General features: G+C 38.7%; 2 long non-coding RNA genes across 2 annotated transcripts; both read left to right on the plus strand.

The window, feature by feature from the left end:
- The first annotated feature begins 9,324 nt into the window (after nucleotides 1-9,324).
- LOC125261559 lies at nucleotides 9,325-11,469 on the plus strand. The gene is made up of 3 exons (XR_007183365.1): nucleotides 9,325-9,764; nucleotides 10,719-10,859; nucleotides 11,194-11,469. It is a non-coding gene; the product is annotated as an uncharacterized LOC125261559 (long non-coding RNA).
- Nucleotides 11,470-11,786: 317 nt separating this feature from the next.
- On the plus strand, nucleotides 11,787-13,107 carry LOC125261558. Its single transcript, XR_007183364.1, has 3 exons — nucleotides 11,787-11,868; nucleotides 12,666-12,732; nucleotides 12,840-13,107. It is a non-coding gene; the product is annotated as an uncharacterized LOC125261558 (long non-coding RNA).
- The last annotated feature ends 779 nt before the right edge of the window (nucleotides 13,108-13,886 follow it).

Raw genomic sequence — 13,886 nt, forward strand, 5'->3', positions numbered from 1 at the left:
CACTAGTAGCTAGTGGAATATATCCATTGTTGTTACACTACGGCTGGCAACAGTAGTTTTAATTAACTATTAGCATAAGAGTGATTGGGTTGAATCACCAATTGTTAGTGGAATTTATTTTCCATTGTTGTTATACTTCGGCTGGCAACAGTAGTTTTAATAAACTATTAACGTGAGGATTGGGTTTTAATCACCAGATGTTAGTGGACTGTCAGTTCCATTGTTGTGACACTACGGCTGGCAACAGTAGCTTTGATGAAGCTATTAACTAGGGTGGTTGGAAGTGCAGTACTGATCACACTGTACTTCGGATCACGGCTGCGTATACTGGTTCATAAAAATAAAAAAAAACTTTCAATATTTCATATTGATGAAATAATTTCAATTGCTATTGCATGTTGATATATTGTGACATAAAAAAAAAGGGGTGTTCTAGGGGCGACCCGAATTCGGACTAATTTGGCGAGAGCCCAAAATTAGATTAAAACACCCAAACAAATGACGGTGAATATAGAGGCAATCAGGACGAAAAGTCTTGTGCGAGCCTAACATAGGACCATCACCCATGTCACAGATACGATACATGTAAAGCGGTTGAAGGTTGGGCAATTGGGTACAGAGATTTGCGCACACTTACTAACGCTGAAATCAATTATTAACACATTGAAGTGGAAGATGGGGGGTTCAGTTTCTAGACCACTACTTAATGAAACGCCAGTTGAATTCATGTTTAGAAACAATCAGGGATTTTACACTGAAGCTTATGTCAGTAATATGGCAGGGTGGTCAGAACAAATGAAACCACAAATTGAAGTATCATACCCCCGAGAGGGTTCGTTTACAGAAGAAAATATGCAATTGGCTAAACGTTTAGTGAAGGAGGGATGGGGGGACCCGCAATGGGATTATGATTATATGACAAAAAGTTTTAATGTCTGGAAAGAAATAAAGAAAATTTGGGATGAGGGGCCAGAAAAGAAACAGATAGCTGCTTATGTAGCCCAGAAAAAAGCACTCGTAGCAGAAAAACCCCCACCCTATTGTATGGGTATTGAACCATCTGCACCTTCTGTGATAAAACCAAAAAAGTTGCAGAATGATTCGAAAGTTGTAAAAAGGGGAAGCGAAACTGAGGCGCCCAGTCAGAATGCAATGGTGTGGCTTAGAGCTGGAAATGCAATATCTATGAAACCATTAAAAATGTCTGATATGGAGTCAATATGCAAAAGCCTGCCTTCTCCTCAGAATCCTAGTAAATTTGTGACTGTTCTGCAAACGCATACAAAATATGCTCACCTTACAGGGGCAGATTACAGAGCAGTTTTGTTGAGAACATTGCAAGAAGATGTCACTGAGGCATTGTTAATGGATGAATGTCCAACTCTAAAACGTGAAAATGATAAACCAACCGGCTCAGGCACAGCTGCCTCACCCCATGTTTATTTCTGGGAAGAGCCTGAAAATCACGATATCTTTTTCAAAGAGCTAAGAGCTTTCTTAGACAAGCGCATAGGTGCAAGGCAAGATTTATCCTTTGCTGCTAATACTAAGCAGAAGCCGAGAGAGTCTGCTTCAGACTTTTACATGCGGTTTAAGAAGGCATGGGTGGAAGAAACTAAACTTCCAATAAATAATGAAATGAAGGCTTTGTTCACAAATACTTTCTTGAACAATATGCAAAGCAAACAAGCCCAACTGATCAGAATTACAACAACTAATCTGTTCAATATGGAAATAGATGCATTGGGACAGCGAATTAGGGAACTAGACTCGTCTGGAGGTTTCACAGTTAAAACTGAGACCGCAATGTTTGCAGAGCAGAAGCCTCAAGTGAAAGTTCATGACCAAAAAGCAGAAGTAAGACAACCCTCAGCCCAACAAAGAAATTCAGTAATAGTTTGTTATTATTGTGGGCGAGAGGGCCATTTACGCCGTGATTGTAGGGCATGGAAAGGTCAACAAAAGAGGAAGCCATGGGCAAAGCCACAGCAACAGAGAAATAAACCAGAAGCCACGTATCCTACCACGTGGCGTAATAATCAATAGGGTCGCCCACAGAGTTCTGTCAGTTACGATCTATCAATGATAACTTTAACCTTTTCAAATCATAGTGAAGATTTACCTTATATTACATTGATGGTGCATGGTCAGCCACAAACGTTCCTTTTGGATTCTGGAGCAGATGTGACATCAATGACCTCCACACACTATGAGGGTCCAATTTCTAATAAAGTAGTTAACTCTGTGGGAATATCAGGAACTGACATTCCATGCCCCGTAACGCCTCCTTTGGAAGTAAGAGCTCCTGGAATTAAACCATTTTTCCATAAATTTACCATAATCCCAAACGCCCCAATCAATCTGCTGGGACGCGATATTATGCACAGACTCAACATGGATATTAAATTTACTGATAAACAAGTTGTGTTTTCCTTCCAGTCTAGTTTGCAGGTCTCAGTGAATCCTTTGCCTATATGGGAAGAGCCCAGTGAACCACAGTCTGCCTCACCACAGCCTGGCACACCTGAGATGGTACATCACATGATTAACCCATCATTGTGGTCCCAATACAAAGACGACACAGGTTTCATAGACATGGAACCTTATAAAGCTAAATTGAAGACTAACAAACCAGTCTATATTAAACAATATCCTTTGTCTAAAGATAAAGAACTTGGTATCAAACCATTAATTGATAATTTTGTCCAGCAGGGTGTCCTCGTACCAATACATTCTCCGTACAATACACCTGTGAATCCAGTGGTCAAGGCCGATGGAAAAACATGGCGCTTGACCCAGGATTTAAGAGCTATAAATCAATTGATAACACCGTTGGCACCGATCGTTCCTGACGTTCCAACTGTTGTTAACTCTATTCCGTGTACTCACAAATATTTCACGGTCATTGATCTTTGCGCAGCATTCTTCTCTGTACCTGTACATCCAGATACTCAGCCCATTTTAGCTTTTACATTTCAGGGTAAACAGCTGACGTGGACACGCCTTGCTCAGGGTTTCATTGATTCGCCCGCCGTTTTCTCGGCAGCAGTGCAAAGAACTTTAGCTAAAATGACTGATTTGCCTTCTACAGTTTGTGTGCTTCAATACGCAGATGACATCCTGGTTTCCGGGGAGACAAAAGAGGACTGTGAAAAGGCCTCCATCATCGTCTGCAATGTGCTCGCCCAAGCTGGATTCAAGGCCTCAAGAGACAAGCTTCAGTGGGTCAAGTCTAAGGTGACATACTTGGGACACATTATAATGCCAGGTTTGAGAGCTATCTCGACTGATAGGGTCCAGATGATCAGAAAAATGAAGTCCCCTCGAACTGTACAGCAGCTTCAAAGTTTTCTGGGGTTAGTGAACTATTGTAGATCCTGGATACCTGATTGTGCCATACATGATAGGCATTTGCGAAACCTGATTGACCACAAAGCTCCCCCAAGTACTTTTTTGAAATGGACTGATGAGGCAGAGTTACATTTTACTGCCTTGAAACAAGCCATCACTACGGCACCCGCGTTGGGCCTTCCAGACTATTCTCGAGATTTTCATTTGCATGTCCGAGAGGCGGAAGGGGTGGCTCTTGGCGTCCTGTTGCAACAGCATGGCTCCACGTATAGGCCCTTAGCATACCTATCTAAGAAACTAGATAATATAGCATCAGGTATGCCAGCATGTCTTCGTGCTGTAGCTGCGGCTGCTCTGGTTGTACAGATGGCAGAAAGAATGGTTTTATCGCATCCGCTGATCCTTTATACCTCTCATCAGGTAGGAGCTATTTTACATAATATGCAAACACAGCATATGACAGCGCAACGACGCTCAGGCTATGAGGCAATCCTGCTGGCTACCAAAAACCTCACTATTAAGCCAACAGCATCCATCAACCCTGCGCTATTAGGCGTTCTAGGTATGGCCGACATGGTAGATAATGTGACAGATCATGATTGTATCATTGAATTGACTTCCTCATGTTCTTCCAGGGCCGATCTTTTGGATACGCCCCTGGATGGGGGGGAGAATATTTATATTGATGGGTCATGTTCAAAACCCTCTGATGGCGTCTACCTTTGTGGCTATGCTGTGGTGTCAGACACTGGAGAGGTAATAGAGGCTTTCGCCTTGGATTATAATTCGGCCCAAGCTGCTGAATTAGTAGCATTAATTCGAGCATGTGAACTGATGGCAGGAAAACGTGTAACTATTTACACTGATTCAAAGTATGCATGGGGGGTGCTGCATCATTTTGCTAAAACATGGGAAGCTAGAGACTTTAAAACAGCAGATGGCAAACCCATAGCTCACTCTAACCTAATAGGACAATTGACTAAGGCAGTACAGTTACCCTCCGAAGTGGCCATAGTAAAGGTTAAAGGTCACATGGTGGGGAATGACGAACAAGCGGTGGGAAACCGAAACGCAGACGAAGCCGCCAAGGAAGCGGCAAAGGCCCAAATCAAATCAACATTTGTTGTGGGTAATCAGAGTCAGGTAACTATGGCTACGCATATAACTAATATACCTGACATTGACATTAAGATCCTGCAGAGTCAACCAACACAGGCTGACTTGGAGCATTGGGGAAAACACGGATGTGCCCCAGATAAAGATGGGATCTTGAGAGATGAAAAGGGAAGAATAGCGCTTCCAAAGTTAGGATTAATAATCCTCATCAGGCACTACCATGGCCTGTCACATACAAGCTGTGCAAAAGTAGTACAAGTAATCAATCAATTGTATTGTATTGCAGATGTACACAAAACTGCAAAGCTCGTGTTAGATGCATGTCTTATATGCGCAAAAGTAAATCAGCACAGACCAGTTAAACATGATGCACTGCCGCATCCGCAAGCACCATTTCAGAATGTGCAGATTGACTTTACGCACATGCCGCCAATAGGTAATCTAAAATATCTTTTGGTAATTGTGGACCGATTTTCAAAGTGGCCAGAAGCATTTCCATGCGCAAAAGAAGATGCTAAAACTGTGGTAAAGATTCTAACCAAAGAAATAATTCCTCGATTTGGTATACCTACCACTATCGAAAGTGATAATGGGACGCCATTTACATCAAAGGTAACGCAGCTCTTGGCCAAGGCATTATCAATTGCCTGGCACTTTCACTTCCCCTTTCACCCACAATCTTCCTCAAACGTCGAACGTCTTAATCAAACGATAAAAAGGCGGCTCACGAAAGCCTGCATAGATACCGGAAAGAAATGGCTAGATTTGCTACCCATGGTATTGACAGAGATAAGAATGACTCCATCTTCCACTACTAAATTATCACCGTTTGAAATACTAATGGGTAGGCCTTTCCCGACCCCATGGGTCAAAGGCCGCGCAGGCATTACTTCCCTATGTGATCTGGAGGTGATACAGGAGGACTACGTAACTTCCCTCATCGAGAAGCTGAATTCTATATGTGCTGATGTTTCTCTGTGTCTTCCTCTTCCCTCAGAAAAGCCTACTCACCCTTTTGTTCCAGGAGAGAGTGTGCTGATCAAAAGCTTGAAACCGACGAAGGTGGGAGAGCCGAGGTATCTTGGACCTGCTACGGTGATCGCTGTAACAAGGACAGGAGTTCTGACAGACTACCAACCACAGTGGATACACGCATCGAGAATAAAGCACTGTCCTCCAGGAGAGCAGGCAAGCTCCAATTTAGAATAGAATCTCAAAAGGGGATTCACCTTACTGCCTAACAGGGAGGAGCAAAACACTGGTTAAGCTGAGGAAGGAACTACCTCTAATAGTGAGGTGGGGGTTAGCCAAAGCTGGAAGATAGATGGCCCATTGAGCCAAACAGTGTTAACTCCTTACACACCCCTCTATGCACTAAGGGCCAAATTTTATTAATGGATATATTACCTCTAGAGGGGTTTACACAGTGTTCAGTTGCAGAAGCTGTTGCAGCGTTCAACGAAAATATTGTTCACTTAGCTAAGCGTTCTCTAGAGGAAGAACCTAGATTGGAAGAGATAATTCTTGAGAGACCATTTCCAAACAGAACTGTGCTATATCTGTTTTTTAAAATACGGAACATTCGAAGTGTATAAACAAGAAGCAAATTAATGTCCTTATTGGACCTGTTGCATGAGTGGACAATAGTACAAGGAGAAACGTGGGTTGAAATAGCATCCGAAACATTATCTAACTTTGAGTTACCCATTGAAAACGTCATCCTTGGTAGAATTACAATATATGCATGTCCACCAATTAATGCAAGAGATACGTGGTACTTATTACAGGACAGATTACGAGCAAGACCTCCAAATACTGATCTAGTACATATAATCAAACCAAAAGAAGCGCATCAGGAAGGAAAATTGATTGTGTATAAGATAGACAAAGTTTGGAAATCATTAATTGAAGCCCATTTTAAATTCTTATGTCCAGAAGAGTAGAATCAGTGCAGAGGCCTTGGCATCCATTTAGATGGCAAGGTATGTGTGGTCTAAGAGGAACAACATGTATCCTCATGACAATAACAGCAATAATTGTGTCAGTGATCTTTTTGAAGGGAGTAGAGAAACTCAAACACAATGACACAATTCCTCATAAAAGAGAATTAGGGTCAAGAAATCTACCATATACCAACCCACTTGTAGTAACTTTAAGGAAGGGATGAAAGCTTTGTGTGTGACCCTATATCTGCTTATCTGGGGACGATGGTTCTTAACTCAAAATCGATATGAAACCTGTATGGTAGCGGGTTATACCTTTGTACTGGGTCATGTAGTTGGTCAGAGATAAAAGCGCATGTTGGACCAGATGAGTGGGGAATTAAAGGACGATTTAAAGCAAGCGCAAAATTAGTGGACCAGATAGGAGTAGTCTGGACAGATGGAAAAAAAAGGCGCTCATTAGTACTGAATTTTACAATACCTAACGTACAGCCTTCTGATGCAGGAACATATTACTGTGGATGGGCTAGAACAGGTAAAGATGGTTACCAGGAAGTCCGGATTAAAGTAATTCAACAGGAAGCAGACATGACAATTAAGGACGTGATAACAGGGCTATCCCCAACTTCTAATGATTTATCACCGGACATGTCAGCAAAAGACATAGAGTTCATCATGAATTCAGATTTGAGTGATGCTATTAAGGAAGTTAGGGCAGCTAAAGCCAGATGTGAAGGAAATTATGCATGTGCATTAGCGCTTTTACAACGAGGTGCTTTAAAGAATGAGATAGACGGAGAATGTTGGATTTGTATGCAACTACATTCAGCGTGGAAAACGTACCCAATAACCGCAGAAATAGTACATCTTGAGAAAAATAAATGTGACATGCCACGACAAATGTCTATTATAGTACAGATGACGGATAATCTACGAGCTAATAAAACTGTAACATCCTCTCTCAAAGACTATAACTGCTCATATACAGGTCTTCCATTTGAGGGACCAGCTTTTCATGTGCAATCACATCACGCAGATTTGTGTATTTGTTCGAATAAAGGCAAGCATTATGTAGGAACGTCAGATTGTAGGAATACCATAACAGTAAATCAAACGGCTATGAATAAAAATAACTGTAGCATTAAGTATCATAATCAAACTATGGAAAGTTTTGAATGCCCGTTCTCATCCCTCGATAGTGCCCCAGGAATGATTTGGACCTGTGGAGGAATGGCGTACTATCATTTAGATGAGGGAAATTGGCATGGATGCTGTTATCCAGCATTGCTTTCTACGGGAACTACAGTGTTGACCAGAGAGAATATTGATACCGATAGCAAAATGACACCACAGCGAAAGAAATGAAATGTAAATAATATGCCTGATCGATACAAGGGATACAAGATCTCTAGTCCATGGACAACTCCATGGGAAAATGTAGGATGGTCTTTAGCAGGTTTCTTTACTGGAGTAGGGACCACAATTGCTTTAAACAAGATCAATGGCTTAGCATGGCAGGTTTTATCATTGGAGAATGATACCACCCACGCATTAGGAATAATTTCAGATGAATTGAAGAAAATGAGAGAAGCAGTCATCCAGAACAGATTAGTTTTAGATATTCTCACGTCGGAAAGGGGAGGAGTGTGCCGTATGTTGGATGTATCTTGTTGTTTTTACATTCCAGATAATTCAGACAACATCACAAACATCATCAATCACATGAGGGAATCCATCCCAGAGCCAAAGAGAGATGAATCTTGGTTTGGCTGGCTCGATATTCTTTGGGGCGGATGGGGAACCTGGATTTTCAGCACAGTGATACCAATTATTGTTCTCATGTTGATCTTACTGCTGATAGCACCATGCTTGCTTCGATGTATCAGTAATTTCATTATGCGTTCCATTACAACTATTACATCAAGAGATACATACCAAGTAATGCTAAATATTCAACATACCCAGACATCTTCTCGTCCAACTGTTGTTCAGCCAAACAAACGTGAGTTCGATGATGATACTGATGCCAGTGACTGTGATTATGCCCGTGTTTATGAGTTATAATTCTTTAATCAAAAGTGATTGTTTATGAGTTATAATTTTTGATCAGAAGTGATTGTTTATGAGTTACAATTTTTGATCAGAAGTGATTGTTTATGAGTTACAATTTTTAATCAGAAGTGATTGTTTATGAGTTACAATTTTTTTTAATCAGAAGTGATTGTTTATGAGTTACAATTTTTTTTAATCAGAAGTGATTGTTTATGAGTTACAATTTTTGATCAGAAGTGATTGTTTGATTACAGTTTGATCAGAAGTGATTGTTTATGAGTTACAATTTTTGATCAGAAGTGATTGTTTATGAGTTACAATTTTTTTTGATCAGAAGTGATTGTTTATGAGTTACAATTTTTAATCAGAAGTGATTGTTTATGAGTTACATTTTTTTTCATATAAATAAAGATTATCTAATTAACTTTTAAGTAACCAATCAGATTTTTAATTAGTTTGATATATACTCGAACTAACACCAAAAAAAAAAAAGGATATGTGTGTGTATGTCTACAATAATCAAGTTTTGTGCACAATGATGTTTTAATGGTAAGACATTCTGTCTGAAAGTGGCCATTGTGAGATTCCAAAAAACATCCTGTGCCCTTTTCATCATGTGATCTTTCTCTGTGCACCTTAAAGAGATGCAGGCCTCACGTCATAGTAATGAGTGGCCTTATATTCCTTTTATGTACTTCAGTCACTGAACTGCTAGTTTCACTTCTTATATTCTAATTATATAATGCAACTCTGGACAATAGAGTTTGTGCCAAATAATTGAACTGCACTTTGAGTCTGTCTCATTTTTTGGCATCCAGGTACCTGCTTTTCTGTGCCGAATTGCTCAACCTAAAACATTTTCTCGAACTATTTGATCTTCAAATAATTTTATCTGACAATTACTCAAGTACTTTACACCTCTGATCCCCACACATTGTAGTTGATATGTTGATGGGTACAATTTGTATTTCCCTTTTTTGATAGTGTAGCCTATATATATATATACTCTTGTAGTGTCAGTTTTTAAGAACAGCCCAACAAACACACAACGTTGGCACAACGTAGCCAACCTTCTAACAACGTGGCCAAAAGGTTGCTATAACTACGTTGCGTTGTGAACGTTGTTACAGCGTTGTCACAATGTTGACATCTGACCACCGCTCAGTTCCATTGCTCAAGGTTGCGCTTTGGTGTCTGGACTACCACTGGACGACGTCTACTCGTCACTGCTCCTGTTCCTCTGGAGCGCGCATTTTAAATTACAAATGACCGTTGAACCGTCTCTTCATCGAGCCAGGATACGTGAGTATTGCTTTTATTTTATCTCTATAAATAAGATATGCAAATATTCAAAAACAGCCTAAATGTTACATTTATTTGTTGTCTAAAAACTGGACTAAAGTGTTTGCGATCTAATGCAAAATTTACCAGTGTAATTGCTAACGTTGTCTTATGCAGATCAGAACGTTAAAACCTCTTCTGGTCAGGTAAATGAAAAATATTTTAACATAACGCCAAAAGTTATTAGCCATAGTAAAGAGAAAATTACTTGAGTGATGGTTGACATTTTAACACATTATGAACAGACAGCGACTCCATTTTATATGTTTAACGCTAGGCTAGTTAGGCTAGTTTAAAGTTAGGCTAGAAACACGGTATTGTTTACCTTGTTTATTACTACAGAAGCTGTTCTGTAGTGACTGTGTAGCATGTCACATTACCCATCAAAAGCTTGGGGTCAGTAAGATTATTTTTTTAATAAATCAATGCATGAATTTATACGTAATGTACATTAATAAATACACTAATCCAAGGAGGGACACATTCAATTGATCAAATGTGACAGTTAAGATATGTAATCCATGTAAATATGAAGCAGCACAACTGTTTTCAACATTGATAATAATCATAAATGTTTCTTGAGCATCAAATCAGCATATTAGAATGATTTCTGAAGGACCATGTGACACTGAAGACTGGAGTAATGATGCTGAAAATTCAGCTTTGATCACAGGAATAAATTACAAATTGTAATACTAGATTTTAAATTATAATAATTGAAATATTACTGTTTATATTGTATTTTTGATAAAATACAATGAATGTACCCTTGGAAAGTAAGTGAGTCAAATGTCTTTGAATCTTACAGATCCAAACTTATGAATCTGGTAGTGTATGTTATGCATGTAAATCTTTGCTAGGGTTGAAAAAACAAATATTCTTATATTGATTTTCGTTTATTTCTTTACTCAACAGGCTAAGTTCTTAACTCATATCTTTCAGTCAGGTGACTGGAGCAGAGACCTGGAGGGCAAAACACCCACAGAACTGCAGGACAGGCCTGTTAATTTTCCATCTGTTTCAAACAACAAATATTACATTGTGTCTCAAAAAAAGGTAAACAAAATATGAGTGTAAAATGCACGTTTTGGGCACTTGTGGTCCATATACAGCATCTGCAGCAGTATTTCAATCACTGAACTGTAGAGTATTCACTATAAGTAGGCTACCTTAAAGTAAATAAAACAGTGAGATTAAGAGATCAAATTATTAATACAGCTTATTGATGTTGCATACTACATACAGGCGAGCAGATGAGCCTAGAACATAAATGCAATGCCTAATGACAAACTGTGCGTTCTGTGTGTTCTAGGCTCATCTGCTCGCCCGCCTGTATAGTATTCATCATCAATAAGTTGTATATTGATTTTGGCCTTGTTTTACCCTCCAGGTGGGTGTTCCTATGAAAACTATCAATGAAGGTAAGCATACACTATTTTAATTATTTTCTTGTAAACAATTGAATGGGTCTATTAATAAATCTATTAAATTTAATATTAAAGATTAAGTAACAATAAAAAAGTAAGTAACACTTTCAGAATGTTTTCATTAGTGAGATTCACCTCAGATCAGTGCAGCTGTAATTCCTGATGCATGGATGCATTAGATAAGTACTGTGTGAAAGTGTTGTTAGATACAAATCTCTCTCTCTTTCTTTTTTTTTATTTTTTAGGCAATATCAACACCATACAACAGGCCCTGCTCTCCTCACCAAGAACAAGTAAGAATTTATCTAAAAGATTTTTATTTTATTTATTTTTTACTGTGAACTATAATTTTGATATCATTTGTCTATAACAGCAGATAGTAATTTTATTAACAATATGATTCTGCATACTATTTTCAGCACCCGAGCCATCATGGGGTTTTGACACCTTGCCAAGAGCTGGATTTTTTTGGCAAGTATATATAGATACACAGATTTACACAATACATTATATATCAAAAATGGTCATAATTTACTAATACTGTATGTCATTGATCCAGAGATGCTAGAGGGACTACGGAGCAACTATACACACATTCAGTGATGCTACAGCAACAATTAGGTAATTTCTCTTATAAGGTAATCTTTCTTTTGATAACACTTTAAAAGATTATTACTCTCCCTCATGTCGTTCCACATCCGTAAGACCTTCATTCATCTTCAGAACACAAATTAAGATATTTTTGATGAAATCCGAGGGTATCTGATCCACACATAGATAACAACATCATTGCACCTTTTGAGATCCAGTAGTTTAACACATGGTTAAAATAGTCAATGTGACTTCTGTGGTTCAACCTTAATGTTATGAAGCAATGAGAATACTTGTGCAAAAACAAAACTAAGATAAATGTATTCTACAAATTTGTCTGTCCCGTCATTCTGCTACATTGTTTACGTTCAGCGGTTCTGTGTTTAGGTCTGAACGCAGGCTCAGTATTCGCCAGTAAAATTGTTATTTTTGTTTTGGCACACAAAAGTATTCTCATTGCTTCATAACATTACGGTTGACCCACTGTAGCCACGTTGACTATTTTAACAATGTGTTTAACTACCTTCCTGGACCTCAAAACGTGAAATGACAATGCTGCATTTGTGTGGATATGTGGATCAGATACCCTTGGATTTCATCAGAAATATATTAATTTGTGTTCTGAAGATGAACAAAAGTCTTACGGGTTTGGGACGACATGAGGGTGAGTAATTAATGACAGAAATTTCATTTTTGGTTGAACTAACCCTTTGTTACCTTTATGTTACCTTTACATAAACTAATGTTAACATAAAGGTAACATTTGATACATTTTTACAAATGTCAGTCAATAATAACATGGCTGTTGTTTTTTCTTGTTAACACAACATCTTTTTTTTTTTAGATTTCTGCAACACACCAAACATGGATGACAAGAATGAAGGACAAGGTTATGGCTCATCAATTTTAAGGTAAGGTAAATAGAGCTTTTTATGAAAAATAATCAGAATTTTACCATTTTGAGATCACACACACAGGACCTTTTTGAGAAGACTGATTCCTTCTGTCTGCTCACTAGTCACTCCCGGTCTAGTCCTGTCACATCAATCTCCGATCTGCTCTGTTCTCTGCCCAGTTCACCTGTGCCTGCAGTGCAACCCTCTCTGGTCCTGGATGTCTACAGGTTTCTGACTCATGCCTCAAGGTTTCTGCGCTTGCATCTCTCCTCTGGATTTGTTGATCTTTCCTGGACTCATTCTGGTTATCTTTTCACCTGGCCTTTGACTATGCTCACCTATCAGCCATGTACAGAGCCCAATTTTGTTCAATAAATGTTCTGAATTGCCTTTGCTGTTTATTTTTTATTTATTAAACACACACACACACACACATATATATATATATATATATATATATATATATATATATATATATATAATTTATTTGCTGTCACATATATTACATGCTATTATAAATGCATACCTTTTGAAGAATAATTAGAATATCATATGCAGTTTTAATAAAGTTGAATTATATAACCTTGTATGTCATTTTTACTCTTCAAAGTGTACATTTGCAGGTGTTGATTATAATTGACTAATTTGTTGCCCATAAATAATAATAAGTATAAACATATAGTGATCTAATGTCGAGTGATTAAAAATTAACCACAAAATATAACACGCAGAATGGGAAATATTTATAATCTACCATTTAAAAAAAAACGTTGTCAGAACGTCGTGTCGCAGTTGCTCAAAGTTGCGCTATAACGTTGCTGCAGCCCCGAGGCGTCTTACAATTCCACGTTGTCACAACGTTGTAGGCACGTAAACCGCGACGTTGCCATAGTAGAACTGCAACGTGCCACAGACGTTGCCACAACGTAAATGTGTTTGCTGGGAAAGTGCTTGTAGCAAGGAATTTTTTTTTTTTTTGACCATAGTTGGCTAACGATGCTTTTGAATGGATGTTCGAGAATCGATTCACTATACGCAGGGGCTGCTTCACTATGTTTACATTCAAGACATTTGCAGATAAGAGAGAAGAAGCAGAAGCCCAGGAGAGTAAAGGAGGGAAAAAGCTCAATTATCAACAACTCAGTTCCATATTATACCATAAGCATACA

Source organism: Megalobrama amblycephala, unplaced genomic scaffold (genome assembly GCF_018812025.1).
Source record: "Megalobrama amblycephala isolate DHTTF-2021 unplaced genomic scaffold, ASM1881202v1 scaffold431, whole genome shotgun sequence".
In the NCBI taxonomy this organism is placed as follows: Eukaryota; Metazoa; Chordata; class Actinopteri; order Cypriniformes; family Xenocyprididae; genus Megalobrama; species Megalobrama amblycephala.